General features: G+C 42.6%; 1 protein-coding gene across 1 annotated transcript in view; it reads left to right on the forward strand.

Annotated features, from left to right (window-relative positions):
- Nucleotides 1-18222: 18222 nt before the first annotated feature.
- The window catches only part of LOC111963596 (contactin-2), a 98548-nt gene continuing 96763 nt past the window's right edge, over nt 18223-20007 (forward strand). The window contains exon 1 of the mRNA XM_023987133.2: nt 18223-18569. The gene's annotated coding sequence lies outside the window, so the exon portion shown is untranslated. The remainder of the gene's footprint in view (nt 18570-20007) is intronic.

Here is a 20007-nt window from a genome sequence, read left to right on the forward strand (position 1 = left end):
CCAAACGCCTGAAGGTACCACGTTCATCTTTACAAACAATAGTACGCAAGTATAAACACCATAGGACCACGCAGCCGTCATACCACTCAGGAAGGAGACTCATTCTGTCTCCTAGAGATGAACGTACTCATCCCAACCATGAAGCACGTGGGTTGCATCATCATGTTATGGTGGTGCTTTGCTGCAAGAAAATTATGTGGATATAATGAAGCAACATCTCAAGACATCAGTCAGGACGTTAAAGCTTGGTCGCAAATGGGTCTTCCAAATGGACAATGACCCCAAGCATAGTTCCAAAGTTGTAGCAAAATGGCTTAAGGACAACAAAGTCAAGGTATTGGAGTTGCCATCACAAAGCCCTGATCTCAATCCTATAGAAAATGTGTGGGCAGAACTGAAAAGCGTGTGCGAGCAAGGAGGCCTATCAACCTGACTCAGTTGCACCAGCTCTGTCAGGAGGAATGGGCCAAAATTCACCCAACTTATTGTGGGAAGCTTGTGGAAAGCTACCCAAAACGTTTTACCCAAGTTTAACAATTTAAAGGCAATGCTACCAAGTACTAATTGAGTGTATGTAAACTTCTGACCCAGTGGGAATGTGATGAAAGAAATAAAAGCTGAAATAAATCATTCTCTCTACTATTATTCTGACATTTCAGATTCTTAAAATAAAGTGGTGATCCTAACTGACCTAAGACAGGGAATTTTTACTAGGATTAAATGTCAGGAATTGTGAAAAACTGAGTTTAAATGTATTTGGCTAAGGTGTATGTAAACTTCCGACTTCAACTGTATACTAAATCATACAGTATATGTGTGAAATGTGTTTTGATTTAGAATGGGCATTATCATGCACCTTTCGGAACAGGGGCAGGGGGAGAAAAGACATGTCATCCGTATGCACTTAAATAGCGAATGGACGACGCTTTTCCTGTGGTTCATTTTCATGCCAGCCAGGTAGGTTACTTCAGTTGTAATGTGCTTATTACTAGGAAAGTTGAGAAATAAATATAGTTTGCCTAGCCTATAGAAAGCTGAAGGGATCGACCTCTTTTTAATAGAGGCCCTCAAGGCTTTCTTATGCAAGTGCATGCCTCTTGGTATGCCGTCAATGTAAATAAGCAGACTTGCCTAGTTAAATAAAGGTTACATAAATACATTGAATAAAAATATAAACACAAAATGTAACGTTTTGGTCCCATGTTTGAGCTGAAATAAAAGATCCCAGAAATATTCCATAAGCACAAAAAGCTTATTTTCTCAGATGTTGTGTACAAATTTGTTTACATCCCTGTTAGGAAGCATTTCTCCTCGGCCAAGATAATCCATCCAGCTAAAAGGCGTGGCATACCAAGAACCTGTGCTGGGAACAATAAAAGGCCACTCTACAATGTGCAGTTTTGTCACACAACACAATGCCACAGATGTCTCAAGATTTGAGGGAGCATGTAATTGGCATGCAGACTGCAGGAGAGCTGATGCCAGGTAATTGGATGTTCATTTCTCTACCATAAGCTTCATCCAAAGTCTTTTTAGATAATTTGGCAGAGTTCCCCATGGTGGTGATGGGGTTATGGTATGGGGAGGCATGGCAATATGAATGGACAAAAATACAGTGACAAGATCCCAATCATTTCCCTCATTTGAATGAAGAAAAGACGGAGAAAAAGGGGGCGGCGGTCGGGCTGCCTTCTGAGAATTCGTAGGTGAATGTGTAAACATCCACTAACATCCGTTCTATTGGCTAACGTGCAATCATTGGAAAATGGATGATATATGATCAAGACAATCTTACCAACAGCACATAAAAAACTGTAATATCTTATGTTTCACCGAGTCGTTGCTGAACGACAATACGGATAATATGCAGCTTTTCCATGCATCGGCAGGGCAGAGAAGGTACAGTGGCTTGCGAAAGTATTCACCCCCTTGGCATTTTCCCATTTTGTTGCCTTACAACCTGGAATTAAAATAGATATTTGGGGGGATTGTATAATTTGATTTACACAATATGCCTAACACTTTGAAGATACAATTTTTTTTTTATTGTGAAACAAACTAGAAATAAGACAGAAAAACAGAAAACTTGAGCGTGCATAACTATTCACCCCCCAAAGTCAATACTTTGTAGAGKCACCTTTTGCAGCAATTACAGCTGCAAGCTCCTTGAAGTATGTCTCTATAAGCTTGGCACATCTAGCCACTGGCATCTTTGCCCATTCTTCAAGGCAAAACTGCTCCAGCTCCTTCAAGTTGGATGGGTTTCGCTGGTGTACTGCAATATTTAAGTCATACCACAGATTCTCTATTGGATTGAGGTCTGGGCTTTGACTAGGCCATTCCAAGACATTTAAATGTTTCCCCTTAAACCACTCGAGTGTTGCTTTAGCAGTATGCGTTGGATCATTGTCCTGCTGGAAGGTGAACCTCCATCGCAGTCTCAAATCTCTGGAAGACTGAAACAGGTTTCCCTCAAGTATCTCCCTGTATTTAGCACCATCCATCATTCCTTCAATTCTGACCAGTTTTCCAGCCCCTGCTGATGAAAAACATCCTCACAGCATGATGCTGCCACCACCATGCTTCACTGTGGGGATGGTGTTCTCGGGATGATGAGAGATGTTGGGTTTGCGCCAGACATAGCATTTTCCTTGATGGCCAAAAAGCTCAATTTTAGTCTCATCTGACCAGAGTACCTTCTTCCATATGTTTGGGGAATCTCCCACATGCCTTTGGCAAACGTTTTTCTTTATTCTTTCTTTAGGCAATGGCTTTTTTCTGGACACTCTTCCGTAAAGCAGAGCACTGTGGAGTGTACAGCTTAAAGTGGTCCTATGGACAGATACTCCAATCTCCGCTGTGGAGCTTTGCAGCTCCTTCAGGGTTATCTTTGGTCTCTTTTGCCTCTCTGATTAATGCCCTCCTTGCCTGGTCCGTGAGTTTTGGTGGGTGGCCCTCTCTTGGCCTGTTTTGTTGTGGTGCCATATTCTTTCCCTTTTTTCATAATGTATTTAATGGTGCTCCGTAGGATTTTCAAAGTTTCTGATATTTTATTTATAACCCAACCCTCATTTGTACTTCACCACAACTTTTTCCCTGAATGGTTTGGAGAGCTCCTTTGTCGCTTGCCTGGTGGTGCCCCTTGCTTAGTGGTGTTGCAGACTCTGGGGCATTTCAGAACAGGTGTATATATACTGAGATCATGTGACAGATCATGTGAAATGTAGATTGCACACAGGTGGACTTTATTTAACTAATTATGTGACTTCTGAAGGTAATTGGTAGAACCAGATCTTATTCAGGGGCTTCATAGCAAAGAGGGCGAATACATATGCACGCACAACCTTTCCTGATTTTCTTGTTGTTTAATTTTTTGAAAAAAGTACTTTTTTTCATTTCACTTCACCAATTTGGACTATTTTGTGTATGTCCATTACATGAAATCCAAATAAAAATCAATTTAAATTACAGGTTGTAATGCAACAAAATAGGAAAAACGCCAAGGGGGATGAATACTTTTGCAAGGCACTGTACGTCTGGTAAGACGAGGGGCGGGGTGTGTGTCTATTTGACAATAACAGCTGGTCCGCGATGTCTAATATTAAAGACGTCTCGAGGTTTTGCTTGCCTGAGGTAGAGTACCTTATGATAAGCTGTAGACCACACAATCTACCAAGAGAGTTCTCATCTATATTATTCATAGCTGTCTGTTTACCACCACAAACCGATGCTGGCACAAAGACCTCACTCAAACAGCGGTATAAGGCTATAAGCAAACAAGAAAATGCTCATCCAGATGCTGCACTCCTAGTGACTTTAATGCAGGCAAACTTAAATACGTTTTACCTCATTTCTACCAGCATGTCACATGTGCAACCAGAGGGGAAACAACTCTAGACCACCTTTACTCCACATAAGAGACACATACAAAGCTCTCCCTTGCCCTCCATTTGGCAAATCTGACCATAATTCTATCCTCCTGATTTCTTCTGATTAACTAAAGCAGGAAGTACTAGTGACTCGCTCAATATGGAAGTGGTCAGATGCTATGCTACAGGACTGTTTTGCTAGCACAGACTTGAATATGTTCAGTGATTCATCCAATGGCATTGAGGAGTATATGACCTTGGTCATCGGCTTCATCAATAAGTGCATCAACGACGTCGTCCACACAGGATTACAGGCAACATCCGCATTGAGCTGAAGGCTAGATCTGCCTCTTTCAAGGAGCGGGACACTAATCCGGACCTGCTATGCCCTTAGATGAACCATCAAACAGGCAAAGCGTCAAAACAGGATTAAGCTTGAATCCTACTACATCGGCTCTGACGCTCGTCGGATGTGACAGGGCTTGAAAACTATTACGGACCACAAAGGGAAACCCAGCCGCGAGCTGTCCAGTGGCATGAGCCTACCAGATGAGCTAAATGCCTTTTATGCTCGCTTCGAGGCAAGCAACACTGAAGCAAACATGAGAGCACCAGATGTTCCGGACGACTGTGTGATAACGCTCTCCGTAGCCGATGTGATCAAGACCTTTAAACAGGTCAAAATTCACAAAGCCGCGGGGCCAGATGGATTAACAGGACGTGTACTCAAAGAATGCACGGACCAACTGGCAGGTGTCTTCACTGACATTTTTAACCTCTTCCTGACTGAGTCTGTAATACCTACATGTTTCAAGCAGACCACCATAGTCCCTGTGCCTAAGGAAGCGAAGGTAATCTGCCTAAATGATTACCACTCCGTTGCACTCACGTCGGTAGCCATGAAGTGCTTTGAAAGGCTGGTCATGGCTCACATCAACAGCATCATCCCGGATACCCTAGACCCACTCCAATTCGTATACCGCCCCAACAGATCCACAGATGATGCAATCTTAACCGCACTCCACACTGCCCTGTCCCACCTGGAGAAAAGGAACAGCTATGTGAGAATGCTGTTCATTGACTACAGCCCAGCATTCAACCCCGTAGTGCCCACAAAGCTCATCACTAAGCTAAAGATCCTGGGACTAAACACCTCCCTCTGCAACTGGATCCTGGACATCCTGACGGGCCGCCCCCAGGTGGTAAGGGTAGGCAGCAACACGTCAGCCACGCTGATCCTAAACACTGGATCCCATCAGGGGTGCGTGCTTGGTCCCTTCCTGTACTCCCTGTTCACCCACGACTGCATGGCCAAACACGACTCCAACACCTTCATTAAGTTTGCTGACGACACAACAATGGAAGGCCTGTTTACCAACAATGATGAGACAGCCTATAGGGAGGAGGTCAGAGACCTGCAGTATGGTGCCAGGACAACAACCTCTCCCTCAATGTAAGCAAGACAAAGGAGCTGGTCYTGGACTACAGGAAATGGGGGGTCGAGAGCTGCAGTAGAGTGGGTCAGAATCTTCAAGTTCCTCACTATCCAAATCATTAAGGACTTAAAATGGTCCACTCACACGTGCACAGTTGTGAAGAATGCGTGACAGTGTCTCTTCCCCCTCAAGAAGTTGAAAAGGTTTGGAATGGGCCCTCAAATTCTTAAAAGGTTCTACAGCTGCACCATTGAGAGCATCTTGACTCGCTGTATCACTGCTTTGTATGGCAACAGCACCGTCCTCGATCGCATAGCGCTACAGAGGGTGGTGTGGACAGCCTACTACATCACTGTACGTCCAGGACCTCTATATATCAGGCAGTGTAAAAGGAAGACCTGGAAAATCATGAAAGACTCCAGACAACTGAGCCATCTCTGCTTCCGCAAGGCAAGTGGTGCATCAAGTCTGACACCAACATGCACCTGAACAGCTTCTCTCCCCAAACCATATGACTGCTAAAAACTTGATACTTGAAAATCTTACGGCCCCCCTAAACTGGGTCTGTGCACACCCTTTGCCACCCCCATTCAAAATGTTCTGGACATGCCAATGCCTAGGTGGACCAAATATGATAACTAAAACAGACGATAAACACCATTGATGTGTAAGATGATAGTATCAAAAACACATTTGAAATAATTTGGAGATGTACAAGTTGGTTTGAATGATTTAGTCATTTTCCCTGTAGACTTCTCCAGAGAAAAATGTTGAACTGATAAATTATTTGGCTGAGAACGCATTGTACACTGAGTTGTAGATATGTCTACATTGTCTAATATCTCATCTTCTCAGTATCCAATTGAAAAATAGGGTTATTCACACATTGTATAGTTTTAGGTGCATTAAGAAAAAAATCTCTATATTTGAAAAAGAAACTCCAGCACACTGGTGTTCTTGTATGCTCCACAATAGCATCTCTCTCTCTCTCTCGCTTTCTCTCCGCAGAGACGACAGTCTTTGAATAAGGCGTGCCCTGTTTGATACTGTAGATGCACTGTGAGTCTGCATATTGAATTAGTTCTACTCCATTTCACTCACTTTGTTTGCTACCGCTGCCGCCTACAACACTTTCCCATTCTCCAAACGGCATTGGGCTGAATTCCTTCCTTCCTCATTTCAGACTATACATTTCAAACGTGAACTCTTTTTATTGGAGTTTATGAGGTGAAAGTAAATATTTGTACATTTTCATCTAAACTACACTCACCTTTACCCATTTGTTGATTTTGACTTTCCAACGCAGCAATGGAGAATGTAATGTAAGGGAAAACTCCCATTAAATGGACAAAAATGAATGGCAACCTATTGTCATTGGACGAAACGTATACATAATCGCAAATACCACTCAAATGGACGGCAGTTCATCTAAACCATATGGCAAGTGACATATGGCAAATGCCAAGTGTCATAAAACAAAAATTCCAAAGATGGCGAGCGCACTCCACCGTAGATTTTCATATTTCAAATGGTCACATAGTCAAGACCTAAGGGTAAAATTTTGAAAATCTAAAAAAAGAAAAATTCAACCCACTCTAAAAAAGTGCTTTCTGAACCATTTTTTGAATTTCTTTTGATTTTTTGGGTCAATTATACATATATAATAACCGTATGAACATACCTTTGTCTGATTTTATAGTTTTTGTTCCATAAGGCCTATGTTTTGTCCATTTGCAATATATGATTATAGGAAGTCGGCTTCCGAACCCAAAAGTCAGTGAACTATGGCAAAATGGCATAAGAAATGTCCAAATGCCATACATAAGTATTGAAAGTACCAAATCAGGATGTTATGTCCATTTGCAATATATGATCATAGGAAGTCGGCTTCCGAAACCAAAAGTCAGTGAACCATGTCCAAATGGCATAAGAAATGTCCAAATGGCATTTATATTGACCAAATGATATATATCACTATGTTAAGCCCTGAATCAACCTAGAAGGTCTATTTGTCATGTTTGATCATAGGAAGTCATAGGAAGTAATAATTTGGTGCAATGAGAGAGAAGTGAAACTGTCGTTTTTATTGAAGATATTTTGAAAAAAATTATAATAATGACCAGGTGGGGGGGGGGGGGGGTGGCTCCCTACCCGGCCATGGACTCCTTGCACCCCCCTAAAGGCATTAAAAACAATTTTAAAAATGTGCTACTGGTCACCCATTCAGGTAACCAGGTGCACGGTTGTCCATTTGCAATGTCTTTCAATGGGTATTTACCATCACAAATTGGACATGTTCTAATATACTGCAGAAATGCCCAGTTGACTGGCCCGTTGAACTCAGGATGGTTGAGCAGTGATATTTGTTCCTCTCAATCGCTCATTGGTGCAATGAGAGAGAAGTGGGAATCTGTAGATTTTTTAAGAATTTTTTTAAAACGCCCAAAATGGTTGGGCACGTGTTGGGCGTGCTCCCTAAAAGGCCATGGACACCTTGCACCCCCCTAAAGGCATTAAAAACAATTTCAAAAATGTGCTACTGGTAACCCGTTCAGGTAACCAGGTGCACGGCTGTCCATTTGCAATGTCTTACAATGGGCATTTACATCACGAATTTGACATGCTCTAATATACTGGAGAAATGTCCAATTGACTGGCCCGTTGAACTCGGGATTGCCGAGCATTGATAGTGGTTCCTCTCCATCGCTCCTTGGTGTTGATTTCAGCATGTCACTTTGGTGGGGTCCAGTTCTGACATTATGTATAGGCCTAGCTCAGGTGACCCCGAATCCCGAGTTTTGGCTCGATAGGTCATTTGGAGCCCGAGCAGCGACCTTAATTAGTGCTGAAATACACTTTTTTCCAGGCGTTGCTACGGGATCCCTGAATGAGCTATCGGACAGAAACTTTAGGGTCCGTCGCTTTGGGCCGAGGCGGTTTCAATGCACCTAGTCTTGTGACTCTGGGACTTTTCAAAATGTCATAATTTTCGCGATGGTCAAAATGAACTGAAGTCATTACAAATATACTTGGCTGTTTCTCGGCCTGAGACCCTTCTAGAGCCACCTAACTCACCGTGCACTCTCGACTTAAGCTCTAGAACATGTATATATAATGTAAGAGCTCTAGGTCTGAACACGCCGCAACGGGATCTGCAATTTAAAAAAAACACATTTCTTTAACCATCACCAATTGTACATTGTACAATTTCTCGTAAATTACGATAGATAAATGGCTGGTTCTTTATTTCCTTACTCCGTAGGTTCATGTACTTTGACATGAAGTGGTCAAATTAGCACTCTATTACCGTTTTTGACCTTTAATCCCAGAAAATGGGCCTTACCTCAAAAAGCCTCAAAAAGCCATCTTGTTTCTGGGCTAAAAGCCCATTTGGCCAAACCCGTGCTTACCAAGTTCCGTCTTCGAAGGCTTTTCCATTTAGGAGAAATGGCCATGTCACTTTGGAGATGTTTTGACCATTTGCATTCAGCTGCCAGTCACCATCTGGTGGAATATTCCGGTACAGAGGAAAAATGACAAAAAATGTAAAATGTTATAAAACGGAAACCAAATGTCCGAGAGACTTCATTTGATGACTTCCCAGAAGAGCAGGCCCTGGCGCCTGACCCGAGGCCGTCAACCTATTTTAAAAACATTTGCGGACGTCTAGTAAGGGACCATACATTTGCCATACGGAGATCCTCATCAGTCATATGGGAAATGCCAAATCGTTCCCTTCATGTAAGTTATAATATTAATAGGCCCATTGCTTGCCTATAAGAAGGACATAACCCATATGAATGGGGAAGTGTTGTAGGTGGCAAAGGTAGCAAACAAAGTGAGTGAAATGGAGTTAAACTAATTCAATATGAATAACCCTCTGGACAAAAGGAACACCTATGTAAGAATGCTATTCATTGACTACAGCTCAGCGTTCAACACCATAGTGCCCTCAAAGCTCATCACAAAGCTAAGGACCCTGGGACTAAACACCTCCCTCTGCAACTGGATCCCGGACTGCCTGACGGGCCGCCCTCAGGTGGTAAGGGTAGGTAACAACACATCCATCACCCTGATCCTCAACACAGGGGCCCCTCAGGGGTACGTGCTCAGTCCCCTCCTGTACTCCCTGTTCACCCATGACTGCACTGCCGGCACGACTCCAACACTATCATTAAGTTTGCTGATGAGACAGCCTATAGGAAGGAGGTCAAAGACCTGACCGTGTGGTGCAAGGACAACAACTTCTCCCTCAACGTGATCAAGACTAAGGAGATGATTGTGGACTACAGTAAAAGGAGGACTGAGCACGCCCCCATTCTCATCGAAGGGGCTGTAGTGGAGCAGGTTGAGAGCTTCAAGTTCCTTGGTGTCCACATCACCAACAAACTAGAATGGTCCAAGCACACCAAGACAGTCATGAAGAAGGCATGACAAAACCTATTCCCCCTCAGGAGACTGAAAAGATTTGGCATGGGTCCTCAGATCCTCAAAAGGTTTTACAGCTGCACCATTGAGATCATCCTGACGGTTGCATCACCGCCTGGTATGGCAACTGCTTGGCCTCCAACAGCAAGGCACTACACAGGGTAATGCGTTCGGCCCAGTACATCACAAGGACCAAGCTACCTGCCATCCAGGACCTCTATACCAGGTGGTGTCAGAGGAAGGGCCTAAAAATTGTCAAAGACTCCAGTTACCCAAGTCACAGACTGTTCTCACTGCTACCGCACGGCAAGCGATACCAGAGCGCCAAGTCTAGGTCCAAAAGGCTTCTTAAAAACTTCTTAAGTCCAGGGGGCAGTATTCGGAAGTTCGGATGACTGAAGTGCCCAAAGTAAACTGCCTGTTATTCAGGCCCAGAAGCTAGGATATGCATATAATGGTAGCATTGGATAGAAAACACTCTGAAGTTTCTAAAACTGTTAAAATAATGTCTGTGAGTATAACATAACTGATATGACAGGCAAAAACCAGAGGAGAATCAATCCAGAATGTTTTTTTTTTAGGTTACCACCCATTGAAAAGCTTGTCTATGGGATATTCAAAGGAAATCCTCCCAGATTGCAGTTCCTATGGCTTCCACTAGATGTCAATAGTCTTTAGAAAGGATTTCAGGCTTGTTTTTTGAAAAATGTGTTAGTAGTTTTTCAAGGTGGCTCTCATTTTGGACTGTTGTCTTGTGGCGCGCATGGATGAGGACGCGCACTTCGTTATTTATCTCCGGTATTGAACATACTACATTCTGTCTTAAATTTGATTGTTTATTTACATATTAGGGTACCTGAGGATTGATTAGAAACGTTGTTTGACTTGTTTGGACAAAGTTTATTGTTAACCTTTGGGATTCCTGTGTATGCACGTTGAACGAGTGGAACGGGTGGATTACTGAATCAAACGCGCCAACTAAACTGACTTTTTGGGGATATAAAGAAGGACTTTATTGAACAATTGACCATTTGTTGTGTAGCTGGGACCCTTGGGATTGCAAACAGAGGAAGGTCTTCAGAGGTAAGTGATTTATTTTATCACTATTTCTGACTTTTGCGACACCTCTGCTGGTTTGGAAAATGTTTTTAATGCTCTTGTATGCGTGCGCTGTCCTCAGATAATCGCATGGTATGTTTTCACCGTAAAACCTTTTTGAAATCTGACAAAGCGGCTGGATTAACAAGAAGTTAAGCTTTTAAGTGAAGTTTGACACTTGTATTTTCATGAATGTTTAATATAACGATTTTTGTATTTTGAATTTCGCGCTCTGCAATTTCACCGGATGTTGTCGAGATGGGGAGCTAGTGTTCCACCTAGCCCAAAGAGGTTTTAACAGCTTCTTCCCCCAAGCCACAAGACTCCTGAACAGCTAATCAAATGGCTATCCTGACCATTTGCATTGCCCCCCCCACCCCCCACCTACGGTGCTGCTACTCTCTGTTTATATCTATGCATAGTCACTTTAAAACTCTACCTACATCTACATAATTACAGTTGAAAATGGAAGTTTACATACACATTAGCCAAATACATTTAAACTCAGTTTTTCACAATTCCTGACATTTAATCCTAGTAAAAAGTCCCTGTCTTAGTTCAGTTAACATCACCACTTTATTTTAAGAATTTTAAATGTCAGAATAATAGAGAGAATTATTTATTTAAGCTTTTATTTCTTTCATCACATTCCCAGTGGGTCAGAAGTTTACATACACTCAATTAGTATTTGGTAGCATTGCCTTTAAATTGTTTTAACTTGGGGTCAAACGTTTCGGGTAGCCTTCCACAAGCTTCCCACAATTAGGTTGTGAATTTTGGCCCATCATCCTGACAGAGGGTGCAACTGAGTCAGGTGTGTAGACCTCCTTGCTCATACACAATGTTTCAGTTCTGCCCACAAATGTTCTATAGGATTGAGTCAGGGCTTGTGTTGGCCAGTCTAATACCTTGACTTTTGTTGTCCTTAAGCCATTTTGCCACAACTTTGGAAGTTTGCTTGGGGTCATTGTCCGTTTGGAAGACCCATTTGCGACCCAAGCTTTAACGTCCTGACTGATGTCTGGAGATTGTTGCTTCATTATATCCACATAATTTTCTCTCCCTCATGATGCCATCTATTTTGTGAAGTGCACAGTCCCTCTTGCAGCAAAGCACCCCATAACATGATGATGCAACCCACGTGCTTCACAGTTGGGATGGTGTTCTTTGACTTGCAAGCCCCCCCCTTTTCCTCCAAAACATAACGATGGTCATTATGGCCAAACAGTTCTATTTTTGTTTCATCAGACCAGAGGACATTTCTCCAAAAAGTTCGATCTTTGTCCCCATGTGCAGTTGCAAACCACAGTCTGGCTTTTTTATGCGGGGTTTGGAGCAGTGGCCTCTTCCTTGCTGAGCGGCCTTTCAGGTTATGTTTGAAACAGGACTCGTTTTACTGTGGATATAGATACTTTCGTACCTGTTTCCTCCAGCATCTTCACAGGGTCCTTTGCTGTTGTTCTGGATTGATTTGCACTTTTCGCACCAAAGTACGTTCATCTCTTTGGAGACAGAACGGGTCTCCTTCCTGGGTAGTATGATGGCTGCGTGGTCCCATGGTGTTTGTACTTGTGTACTATTGTTTGTACAGATGAACGTGGTACCTTCAGGCATTTGGAAATTGCTCCCAAGGATGAACCTTGGTCGGAGGTCGGGGCTGATTTCTTTTGATTTTCCCATGATGTCAAGCAAAGAGGCACTGAGTTTGAAGGGAGGCATTGAAATACATCCACAGGTACACCCCAATTTGACTTCAAATGATGGCAATTAGCCTATCAGAAGCTTCTAAAGCCATGACATCATTTTCTGGAATTTTCCAAGCTGTTTAAAGGCACAGTCAACTTAGTGTGTGTAGACTTCTGACCTACTGGAATTGTGATACAGTGAATTATAAGTGAAATACTCTGTCTGTAAACAATTGTTGGAAAAATGAATTGTGTCATGCACAAAATAGATGTCCTAACCGACTTGCCAAAACTGTAGGATGTTAACAGGAAATTTGTGGAGTGGTTGAATAATGAGTTTTAATGACTCCAACCTAAGTGTATGTAAACTCCCGACTTCAACTGTACCTCAATTACCTCGACACCGGTGCCCCCGCACATTGACACTGTACCGGTAACCCCTGTATATACAGTAAGCCCTGTATATTCAGTGCATGTGACAAATGACATTTGATATGTAGTGTCATGAGTGTAAGTAATTAGCCTACCACTGATCTACATGACTGCATTATGACTATTAATGACCATGATGATATATGTGTGTGTTCTGTCTTGCATGTCTAATAATGCTAATTGTCTAACCCATGGTTACTCACTAGACCTGCTTTGTTATAGTGCTCAAATCTATCCTTGCGTGTCTAATAAGCGTCTTTTTGCTTGTACTTAACATTCCTTTTGAAATTTGAAGTCAAAGGTAGGCTATACAGTGCTTTCAGAAAGTATTCATACTTTCAGACTTATTCCTTATTATTTTGGGGCTCTCGAGTGATGCAGCTGTCTAGGGCACTGCATCTCAGTGCTTAGAGGTGTCTCTACAGACCCTGGTTGAATTTCAGGCTGTATGACAACCGGCCGTGATTGGGAGTCCCATAGGGTGGCGCACAATTGGCCCAGCGCTGTCCGGGTTAGGGTCTGGCAGGGGTAGGAAATCATTGTAAATAAGATTTTGCTCTTAACTGACTTGCCTATTTAAATGAAGGTTCAAGTATATACAAAATAATTTCCACATTACTTGTGGTACAGCCTGAATTCAAAATGGATTAAATAGATTTTCTTCTCACCCATCTACACACAATACCACATAATGACAAATTGAAAACATGTTTTTAGAAATGTGATAAAAAGTATTGAACATTTTATTCAGAAATATCTAATCTATATACTATGTAAGTACTTTGTAGAAGTACCTTTGATGGTGATTACAGCTTTTACAGCTTTGAGTCATCTTGCGTCTTTATCAGCTTTGCACATATGGATATGGGGATTTTCTCCCATTTTTCCTTGCATATTTTCTCAAGCTTTGTTAAGTTAGATGGGGAGTTGCGGTATACAGCAATCTTCAAGTCTTTCCACAGATTTTCAATGGGATTCAAGTCTGGACTTTGGCTGGACAACTCAACAACTTTCATATTCTTGTTAAGAAGTCATTTAAGCATTGGTTTGGCTGTATGCTTGGGGTCCTGTTTTAAAATAAATATTTGCCCCAGACTGAAGTCGCGTACAATCTGAAACAGTTTATCATCAAGGAATTGCCTGTATTTGGCTCCATTCATTGTTCCCTTTATCTTTACCAGTCTTAGTCCCTGCCACTGAAAGCATCCCTATAGCATGATGCTGCTACCACCATGCTTCACGATAGGGGTGGTGTTAGACGGGTGTGCCTGGTTCAATACAGACTTTGCGTTCAGGTGAAAGAGTACATTTTTTGTCTCATCATACCACAGAATATTTTGCCTTATACTCTCAGAGTGTTTCACATGAATTTTTGCAAACTCCAGGTATGCTGTCATCTGCCTTTTTCTCAGGAATAGCTTCCGTCTGGACACTCTCTCATAAAGCTCTGATTGGTGAAGGGTGGTAGAGACTGTTGTCCTTCTGGCAGGTTCTCCCATCTCAACCACTCTGTAGTTCTGTCAGAGTGGTCATTTGGTTCTTGATCACCTCCCTGACCAAGGTCCTTCTTGCCTGGTTGCTCAGTTTGGTCGGACGGCCAGCTCTAGGCAAGGTCTGGATAGTCCCATATTTTTTCCATTTCACAATAATGGAGACCATTGTGCTCTTGGAACCTTTCAACACTAAAAATGGTTGTATACCCTTCCCCAGATATACAGTACCTATCAGGTATGAAGGGAAACGAAGATGTAGACCCAGATGCCGACCATAGTTTAATGTTTCAACAGGGGCAGGCAAAAGACTGGTCAGGACAGGCAGGGGTCAGAAAACCAGAGGTTGGGCAATGGTACCAAACAGCAGGCAGGCTCAGGGTCTGGATAATTCAGAGGGGGGCAGGCAGGCTCAGGGTCAGGGACTGGTAGAGTGGTCAGGCAGGCGGGCTCAGAGTCAGAACAGGCAAGGGTCCAAACTACGAGGGCAAGAAAAGAGAGGGGGGGGGAAGCAGGGGGGAAAAATGCTGGTTGACACGAACAAACAAGACCAACTGTTAACAGACCCACAGAGAACACAGGTATAAATACACAGGGGATGATGGGGAAGATGGGCGACACCTGGAGGGGGGTGGAGACAATCACAGAGACAGGTGAAACAGATCAGCGTGTGACAGTACCAGTCAAAAGTGTGGACACACCTACTCATTCAAGTGTTTTTCTTTATTTTTACTATTTTCTACAATGTAGAATAATAGTGAAGACATCACAACTTTGAAATGTAGTAACCAAAAGAACGTTAAACAAATACAAATATAGTTTGTATTTCAGATTCTTCAAAGTAGCCACCCTTTGCCTTGATGACAGCTTTGCACACTCTTGGCATTCTCTCAACCAGCTTCATGAGGTAGTCACCTGGAATGCATTTCAATTAACAAGTGTGCCTTGTTAAAAGATAATTTGTGGATTTTCTTTCCTTCTTAATGCGTCTGAGCCAATCAGTTGTGTTGTGACAAGGTAGGTATTGTGTACAGAAGATATCCCTATTTGGTAAAAGACCAAGTCCAACAGCTCAAATAAGCAAAGAGAAACAACAGTCCATCATTACTTTATGAAGACATGAAGGTCAGTCAATCTGGAAAATGTTAAGAACTTTTAAAGTTTCTTCAAGTGCAGTTGCAAAAACCATCAAGCACTATGATGAAACTGGCTCTCATGAGGACCGCCACAGGAATGGAAGACCCAGAGTTACCTCTGCTGCAGAGGATAAGTTCATTAGAGTTACCAACCTCAGAAATTACAGCCCAAATAAATGCTTCACAGAGTAAAAGTAACAGATACATTTCAACATCAACTGTTCAGAGGAGACTGCATGAATCAGGCCTTCATGGTAGAATCGCTGCAAAGAAACCACTACTAAAGGACACCAATAATAAGAAGAGACTTGCTTGGGCCAAGAAACACGAGTAATGGACATTAGACCGGTGGAAATCTGTCCTTTGGTCTGATGAGTCCAAATTTGAGATTTTTGGTTCCAACCGCCGTGTTTTTTGTGAGACGCAGAGTAGATGAACAGATTATCTCTGCATGTGTAGTTCCCACCGTGAAGCATGGAGGAGGAGGTGTGATGGTGTGGGGGTGTTTTGCTGGTGACACTGCCATTGATTTATTTATAATTCAAGGCACACTTAACCAGCATGTCCACCACAGCATTCTTCAGCGATAAGCCATCCCATCTGGTTTGTGCTTAGTGGGACTATCATTTGCTTTTCAACAGGACAATGACCCAACACACCTCCAGGCTGTGTAAGGGCTAGTTGACCAAGAACGAGAGTGATGGAGTGCTGCATTAGATGACCTGGCCTCCACAATCACCCAAACTCAACCCAGTTGAGATGGTTTGGGATTAGTTGGAACGCAGAGTGAAGGAAAAGCAGCCAACAAGTGCTCAGCATATGTGGGAACTCCTTCAAGACTGTTGGAAAAGCATTCCATGTGAAGCTGGTTGAGAGAATGCCACGTGTGCGCAAAGCTGTCATCAAGGCACTTAGAAGAATCTAAAATCTATAATATATTTTGATTTGTTTAGCACCTTTTTGGTTACTACATGATTCCATGTGTGTTCTTTCGTAGTTTTGATACCTTCACTATTATTCTACAATGTAGAAAATAGTCAAAATAAATTAAAACCCTTAAATGAGTAGGTGTACAAACTTTTGACTGGTATTCATCATCTCATCATAATTTCATCCCGGAGATCTACGGACAGTTCTTTGGACTTCATGGTATAGTTTCAGCTCTGACATGCACTGTCAACTGTGGGACCTTATATAGACAGGTGTGTTTCTTTATAAATCATGTCCAAACAATTGAATTGGCCACAGGTGGACTCCAATGAAGTTATTTTGACATCTAAAGGATGATCAAAGAAAATTGGATGTACCTGAGGTCTATTTGGAGTGTCATAGTAAAGGGGTGTGAATACTTCTCAAAATGATATACTTCTGCATTTAATTGTCAATAAATGTGAAAACATTTCTAAAAACATGTTTTCACTTTGTCATTATGCAGTATTGTGTCTCGATGGGTGAAAAAATAAATACATTTTGAATTCAGACTGTAACAACAAAATGTGTAATAGGTCAAGGGGTATTAATACTTTCCAAATGCACTTATTCATATTGTGCGTTTTCTTTTGTCATTAGTACTGTGAGTGTCGGCGCCATATGTGGCCTATTGGCTATGAGCAGGGAGCTCAGGTGTGGGTTGATGAGACCTGGGTGTAATAACGTCTGAGGAAATCATTAAGGAAAGCACTCGAGTACCCTGTGCGACAGGCAGGTCCCGCTCCTTGATGAGATTGTGTGCATATTGTGGCATGAGATGTTCATTAGTGAGGTGTGAAATGAGGGATGGGAGCATGTTTGGAGCCCACACGTTTGGAGATATAGGGAGGGGGAGAAAAAGGCAGAGAAGGGAGGGAGGGGGAGTCACCAAGGCTACTATTCTAAAATGAGTAGCTCCTGTGTCAGCCTGGTCTCATAGACCAGACATAACATAGTAAATGTATATCCAGGATATTCAAATTAGTATGATATGTTATGTTTGGTATGGTTACATAACACAGAAGGTTACTTAAAGCAAAAATGAAAGGAGGGTAGTTGGTCGGGGTGGATGGGTGGGCATATATAGCGAGAACATCAAGTACCCAAAGATTGCGTGTTTGAAACTCATCACGGAAAACTTTAGCATTTTATCAACTTTGCAACTACTTACTACTTTTTAGCTACTTTGCAACTACTTTGCATGTTAGCTAACCCTTCCCCTTTAACCTAACTCCTAACCCTTAACCCTAACAATAACAGGGGCTGCAGCTTGACTCAATTGCGAAGGACAGAACCTCTAGCCTAGCTAACATTAGCCACATCAAATTGGAATTTGTAACATATCTTTTGTATTGAAAATGTGTAACATATTGTATGAATTGCAATTTGTAACATATCATACAATTCTTAACATATCATACAAAATGGATGATGGACATCCACAAATGAATGCATACCATATGAAACATGATATCATACTAAATAGAGAGATACAGATTTAGATGTTCCATGTTATGTCTAATCCTGTGTCCAGGTTGACTGTGTAGGAGAGGCAGGCAACAAAGGCGAGTGAGATGCACAGGCGGCTGCTGTTTTGTTTTTCTTAGTTTCATTTTAAAGGAGGAGAAGAGAACAGAAGGTGAGAGAGGAGGAAGAGGAAGGTGGGCAGGGAGTACAAGCAGCGAAAGAAAAGCGGCTGCTTTTCGAGAGAGAGCATCCTTATAGGACAGGGGCTGCAGTTTGACTAAAGTGCTTAGTGCAGAAGGGGGAGACAGGAAAAACGAGTGAGCAACGACAAAAGAAGAGCGAGGGTGGGAGGGGCAACAAAGATCTGTCAGATGAGGCTTGAGACGCTTCTATTTTCTGTGTGGTCTCCTTTATTACAGGGCGTTCTGAACGGGCAGCATCAGTGTGTCTCTTGCGCATGATCAGCTGTCTACACATCCCTTCTGCCGGGAGTCAACACATATCTCAGCATCTCTCCGCCAGAGACAGAAAGAAAAACACCTCTCCTCCGCTAATTGAGGTAGGTACACGCGCATTTGCATTTCCTTGTCGCACTATCAGATAAGATGTCTGTTTTCTGACCTGTAAAGATTTGTGCAGTTTAAAGGTTGTCATTACCCATCGTTAAGGGTTTCAAAAAGCATGATGTTGCTAGAGCAGTTGTCGGGGTTCGACTGTTATGAAAGGGTTCCCATTTTCCGTTTTCATTTCATTAGACGCAACTGTGCATGGGATAGAGATACGCACTTATACCCTATTTAGCATGAGGGGCTAAATGTTTCATCTTGTTTTGGAACACATTAGGTTTTGGGACACATTATGGATTATTCCCATAGTTTGCAGGATCAAATAGGGGCATCCCATCGGGCAAAGACGTCAATTCAATGGATATTCCACGTTGGTAGAACGTAATTTAATTCAACCAGTGTATGTCCAGTGGGATGGTTCATGCTCCATTGACAGACCCCTGATTGGTAAAAAGTAAAACGGTAGGTTGTGTTTCGGGTCTGTTACACCTAAAGTGATAGGCAGCCCAGCTTAGTGGTACAGGGGTAGAGAAACCCCACGGCTGCTCCCGGGGCGCTATACCGTCAGCCCTACCATCATCATGCGCCGCTGATGAGCACGTTTGGCGGGCAGGTGCGTATGGCTGGTATACCGCGCACAGTGTCTTGCGCGTGCGTGCGTGGGTACACACACACACACACACACACACACACACACACACACACACACACACACACACACACACACACACACACACACACACACACACACACACACACACACACACACACACACACATTAATATGAACGCACTCAAGCATAAATGTCCATCTGACAGTGATGTTTACCTTTAAAGGTCTGCTGAGCAAGAGTAGGAAAGGGCACTTGCAATTTATTGATACATATCAAATTACTAATATAATAGTGAAGAACATACAGCATTCAGAAGATACGCATATCTCGCTGTCTTTCTCTCAGATGTTAAAGCACCACTCCAGACAGTTCATGTTGTATGTTAATATTACCCTTTTTACATAAAAGCCTATTCAGCTTTCTATTTATCTGGAGCGACAGCACAGTCAGTGCATGAAAAGTCTCCATACCATCAACAGAACGCCTCTAAAGTAAGTGTTAATAACATGCATAGTGCTGTGAATTGATGAAATAGAAACACACAAGTGGAGGGTGAAGGTGTGTGTTTTTGCTTTTTTGATCTGGTCTATTTGGCAATGCAACACTGTAGCATTGTTGAGCGCAGAAATTGGGAAGGCTGAGAGGCAAGGATAGCGGGATAGAGATGGTAGAGATGGGCCTCTCTCTATCACTCAGAATAACCGTAATCTAGGCATTGTACACCTGTTAAAGTGTTGCATTTTGGTGAGGAGAATGCCCTGGTTATCCTCCAGTTGAGATGTTAGCTATAGAGTGAATATACTTAGCCTTGAGGAGCT

Source organism: Salvelinus sp. IW2-2015, linkage group LG1 (genome assembly GCF_002910315.2).
Source record: "Salvelinus sp. IW2-2015 linkage group LG1, ASM291031v2, whole genome shotgun sequence".
Classification (NCBI taxonomy): Eukaryota; Metazoa; Chordata; class Actinopteri; order Salmoniformes; family Salmonidae; genus Salvelinus; species Salvelinus sp. IW2-2015.